The sequence below is a fragment of the Oryx dammah genome, unplaced genomic scaffold, assembly GCF_014754425.2.
Source record: "Oryx dammah isolate SB20612 unplaced genomic scaffold, SCBI_Odam_1.1 HiC_scaffold_28, whole genome shotgun sequence".
Classification (NCBI taxonomy): Eukaryota; Metazoa; Chordata; class Mammalia; order Artiodactyla; family Bovidae; genus Oryx; species Oryx dammah.
This window is the reverse complement of record NW_024070212.1, coordinates 80,195,660-80,201,298: the sequence shown is the minus strand read 5'-3', so window position 1 is coordinate 80,201,298 and position 5,639 is coordinate 80,195,660. Positions and strand designations below refer to the sequence as shown.

At 41.7% G+C, this 5,639-nt stretch overlaps 1 pseudogene; it reads left to right on the top strand.

The window, feature by feature from the left end:
- Nucleotides 1–4,549: 4,549 nt before the first annotated feature.
- On the top strand, nt 4,550–5,417 carry LOC120857054 (annotated as a pseudogene).
- The last annotated feature ends 222 nt before the right edge of the window (nt 5,418–5,639 follow it).

Genomic DNA, 5,639 nt, shown 5'->3' with positions numbered 1-5,639 from the left:
TTTCACAGCATCATTTTCCAGGATTTGAAATAGCTCCACTGGAATTCCATCACCTCCACTAGCTTTGTTTCTAGTGATGCTTCCTAAGGCCCACTTGACTTCGCATTCCAGTATATCTGGCTCTAGGTGAGTGATCACACCGTCATGATTATCTGGATCGTGAAGATCTTTTTTGTACAGTTCTTCTGTGTTACCATGTTAAAAATCTTACCTAAGCTGTCTTTCCATGTAAGAAAGCCCAGGACCAACTGGGTAATATATCTAATATCAGGATTTCGTTAGAAAGTCCATTCAGCCCCCACACTAAGCCAACATAGCCTGTATCAGTAATAAAGATGCTATTTTGGCCTCAGCATTTACTCTTAAAAAAAAGAAAACCTCTCAAATTACTCTGAAAGAAGAAGAGCAGGGTATTATCTGATGCCAACTCCTTTCAGAGAACATGTCCAGCATAACTGCAGGACAAACCTTTGATTTCTATTATCTCTACCATTTGAGAGGCCAGGAGAAAACACAAACCTTAATGGAGGTGGAATTATCCTTGCTATGACTGCAGTAAATATTTGTTGAAGGGGAAAAAAATGGAAAGAGAAGATACACCATATATAGCTAGTTTAATGGAAAGCCTATTTCTGCCATATACATTAGAGAAATTGTTCAAGAACAGTTCATCCATGTGAAAATATTAGCACTGTAATTCTGCCAAGGTCAGTAAGACCTAGTGATTTGCTGAGATATCACCTTCATTTCACCAGGTAAATAAAGGCTCCTTTTTCAGTATGTCCTATCCAAGAAGGCACTCCATAGCCACAGTTAAATTATGAATACAGCACATATGTTCCATACCATATCATTTACAGCACAATTTAGCATAGACATAATGCTTTGTAACAAACTACAATACCATTCACAAAATGCATTTAAATAGCATAATTTAGTTCATTAAATTCAGTCATTTACAGTAAATCAAAATCATCATAGGAATTGAAGAGAGTACACAGTTGTTTGTTTGAATAGTTAAGCTAGGTAAGTCAATTTCTTTTTGAAGGTCAAGGACACAGTTGTTTCCATTTTCTTTTATAAAAAAGATACAGCTGGTGTCAAAAGATAATTTAATGTCACTTTGAAATGATCAACCCTCTTTTTTTTGCCCCCCATCTCCAGTTGCATATCATATCCCTGCCACTCCTAAAATATAAAATTCTCCAAAAACATTTTGCATACTAGTAACTAGAAGGTGTCTATAGATTTTACCATATCTCAAATGGATAATTTCTTTAAATTTTTAACCAAAATATGTACCTTTGGCCCTGAGAAAGGTTCAAACACTAAATCATAGTACATGTAGTCATCTGTTTATCTGTCTGCTTTTCATACCATATTGTAAGCCCCTTGTGGGGCTTAGTCAATCATATTTAGATTCCTACAACCTAGCAGTGTTTGTTGATTGTAAATTCTTTGAAAGCAAGGACTGGTTCTTTTATTTATCTATTTTTAGTTCTTATGACCCTTACCATCGTGCTTCACACAGACAGTAAATATTCATTGATTTAAAAATCTCATTGGAGTAGCTTACCTAAAGATATATCTTATAAGCACACAAATTCAGTATTTTTTTATTGTCTTAGTAAGGCCTGGCATGCTGCAGTCCATGGGGTCGCAAAGAGTTGGACACAACTGAGCGACTGAACTGTTGGTAAAAAAAACCAGTGCCTAAAATGGCAAAGGCAAAGTAAGAAAAGAAGGACTTCTTTCAGGGTTTAATACAAACTACTTGGCCTATCTGACTGTTACACTGTCTGACGTTCTCTGAAAAGAATCACATTCCAGGAGGACACAATTGTCTTTACCTTACCCAGGTCTTTTTCTTAGCCTTTTCTTGAGATGCTTTCACCAGAAACTCAACCAACAATAATCGATTGTACGAGGATTTCAGCTAGAGTACAACTGCTGTAAGGCTAATGCAATCTAGACAGCATTCATGGGCTCAGCACTTATCCAGACATTTCATAACCTTATATATGCCTTGCCCTAGGTACTGTGTTAACTGCAGAGGATATGGACTCGGATGAGACCTGAATGCTGTCCTCAAGCTGCTTAGAATGCAGCAGAGCACACCATCAATAGTGCAGTGTCCGAGGTAAGCACAAGTGCTCAGAGAGAGCATACACTGTCTTGATAATAAAAAGACACCACCTCCCTCTATTCAGTACTCCCCACCCTCTAGGAAGAAGAACTAGTTTCCACTCTCAGCTTTTTTTTGTTGCTGTTATTTATTGATTTATTTCTGGCTGCCCTGGGTCTTCCTTGTTTTGCATAGGCTTTCATTGTGGTTCTCAGCCCTTTTTGAGAGGGCCTGGAGGAAGTGATAGCCTGGAGGAAGTCTAAAGGAGACTACCAGGTAGAAGGGTTGCCTGCTCACATTTCTTCCCTTCAGGCTACCTTTCCCCTTACTTAAAAAGGAGGCAGAGAAGGAAAGAATGTTGGAAGATGAAGAGGGAAATTTTTTAATTCATAGTAACTGTTCTTGAAAGTATCTGAATATTGCTGGGGAGAATATTGCTGGTATGAGGAACTGCATCAGAGTCCATGACCATGAACAGCCTCTAATTCTATTGACCCCCTACACTGAGAATATCAACAGCTCCACAGAGCCCAAGCAATAAAGCACAAACTCCTTAGATTGCATTAAACACTTCTGTACTCTGGCTTCAGTCTAGAGACTAGAAACTGCTAGTTCCTTCTGATATCTATTTTCCCCTTCTTCTATCAATCAGCAATAAAAATTTAAGCTGGAAACACAGTTGCCCAGATAAAAAAAATTATTTCCCAGTCTCCTTTACAGCTAGATGTGGCCAGATGACTAAATTCGGGCCAATAGAACACAAGTGAAAATGTCAGGAGGAAGCTTCTGGGAACCTAGTGGATGCCCACCTCATCCTGCCCATTGCAACATGCCATGCCAATCCTGGCTTGTCTACCTCCAGATTTTTAACTAAAAGGGAAATTATTTTCTATCCTATTTCAGCCACTGGATTCAGCCACTATTTGAACATCGTGTATTCTGCAAACTCCCTTTCCCCCTGGTCTGCCCATAGAGGCCTTCTATCAGCCAGGCAATGTGCTAAGTCTCTAAATACCTCGTCTTATTTCAAGCCTCACAAATACCCTGTGAGGTAGCTGCTATTATTAGTTCCATTTCATAGATGAAGAAACTGAGACTTATAAAGATGAATTTACTCCAGAGGCTATGCTTGTAATCTCTGTAACAGCACTGTCCAGTAGAACTTTCCACAGGAATGGAAATGCTTTATATCTGAGTTGTCTAATACAGTAGCCACTACCCATATATGGCTGTGGAGCACTTGAAATATGGCTAGTTCAATTTCAATTTCATTAAATTTTAATTAATTGAATTTCGATAGCCACGTGTGGGTAATGGCTACAGGGTTGAATGCTACAGCTCTCAAGACTCCATACTGAAGCTTTAGAAAACAGCACCACCATGCCTTGTATTGACCAGGCACTCAATAGATGTTTGCGTTAGTACTTTGAGTCGGATTGAGGTGAACATCAACCACACTAGATATAATCCATGTAGATGGAAAAAAAAAAAACGGAGAAAGGGAGAAACTTCAACAAATTCAGGGACAATATGCAAAATGATGAAGTTGAAGCAACAACAACAAAACACTCAAGCTCAGCACCAGCAGCAGGAGAACCCTCAACTCATTTGTCCTTGCTCGAGCGGAGTCTGGAAGAGGTATGTCAAGATGGGCAAAGACAGCATATATAAACCCAGTTTAATAAAAGCTGGGCTGGCATCCATTTATAAAAACCTCCAGAGGACACTGAGGTTTCTCATACTATCTATTAAGAAACTGTCTGTAAAAGGTTGGGATGGGTCTCACTAGGCTGGAAAGAATAAGTCCAGATCACTCTATTTAACAACCATTCATCATAAATTCCATTTTTCATTTGGTGAGGAAATGACAGAAACTTACTCACTCCTGGTTACAGCAATTCAGAGCAAAAAAAAAAAAAAACAAAAACCTTCTAGTTATACTATTAGACCAAACTCTAAATTTTAGGCCCCTTTGGAATTTTTCACTCTTGCTTTTACCCCACTGAGGTGGAGCACCAAAGAATGCAGTCCGGGACCCACACTGTTTAGTAGCTCCTCTCAGCCTGGCCACTCTGGGTGTGACCTTTCACTAGGTCCCTGGCATAAGGCAGCATGTCGTCTCTTGGAGCAAAGCCAGAATGTAAGATGAAAAGCCACATGCGGAGGATGACGCAAGGGAAATAATCATGACTTTCATACTGAGAGCCAGAAAGAAATTTGAGGTCTTAGGCACACTGGTACCTAAGCCTGGGGGTTTTACTCAGCATAAAATTCCCTTAACATTTTATTTTGTAGGGCTTCCAGCCACAGAACAGTAAGTATACTAGCAGTGGAACTTTGGGTGTGCCACTCTGCACTACCCAGAGAGGGGTCCAGATGGTGCTGTCCTGGGTTTCCATAATAATTTAAAGGGAAACATTCACAATGTTCAGAGCCCTTGATGTCCTACAGATGAAGTGGGAGGATGTCCTCAAATTCCAAGCAGCAGGAACCCACTTAGGTGGCACCAACCATGACTTCCAAATGGAACAGTACATCTACTAAAGGAAAAGAGATGGTGCCTACATTCTAGATCTGAAGGGGACCTGGGAGAAGCTTCTGCAGTTGGCTTGTGCCATCTTGTTTAAAAACCTGCTGATCAGTGTTACATCCTTCAGGAACACAGACCAGAGGGCTGTGCTGAAGTTTGCTGCAACCACTGCAGCCACTCCTCCTACTGCCTGCTTCACTCCCAGAACCTTCACTAACCAAACCCTGGCAGCTTCCAGGGGCTGCTTCTTCTGGTGGTCACTGATCCCAGGGCCGACCCCCAGCCTCTCATGGAGGTGTTGTGGGTTAACCCACCGACCACTGTGTCCTGTACACAGATTCTCCTCTGTGCCTTGTGGACACTGACATCCCTGCAGCAAGAAGGAAGCTCACTCAGCGGGTCTGAGGAGATGGATGCTGCCCAGTAAGTTCTGCATGCACGTGGTACCATCCTGGGAACACACCTGTTGAAGGTCACGCCTCACCTCTGCTTCTACCGAGGGGCTGGCGAGATGGAAAAGAACGAGCAGGATGTGCTGAGAAGGCCACAAGGAGGAATGTCACGGTGAATGGACCACCCCAGCTCCCAAGTTCATGGCTACTTCACCTGAGGTTGCAGACGGGTCTGAAGGCACAGGCACCACTGTGCCTGCCCAGCAGGTCCTGCAGAAGACGGGAGACCTCAGCCACCACTGTGGACTGGTCTGCAGCTCCCACTGTGCAGCTGACTGAACGGGTAAGAACAACCACTGAGTGGTCCTAAGCTGCACTTGTCCAGGCTCTTACGCAGAGAAGAAATAAGGTGGATAGAAAATAAACAGCAGTTTCTTTCAAAACAAGACAAAACAATTTTGTTTGTAATGTGTTTGTATTGGGCAGCTAAAGGGCCCATTCAGTCCAGCAAACATTGTTTTAGTTCCTACTATGCGAAGGTAATGATAAATGCTAAGAGCACAAATATGAATACAGTGACACATATAAGCTT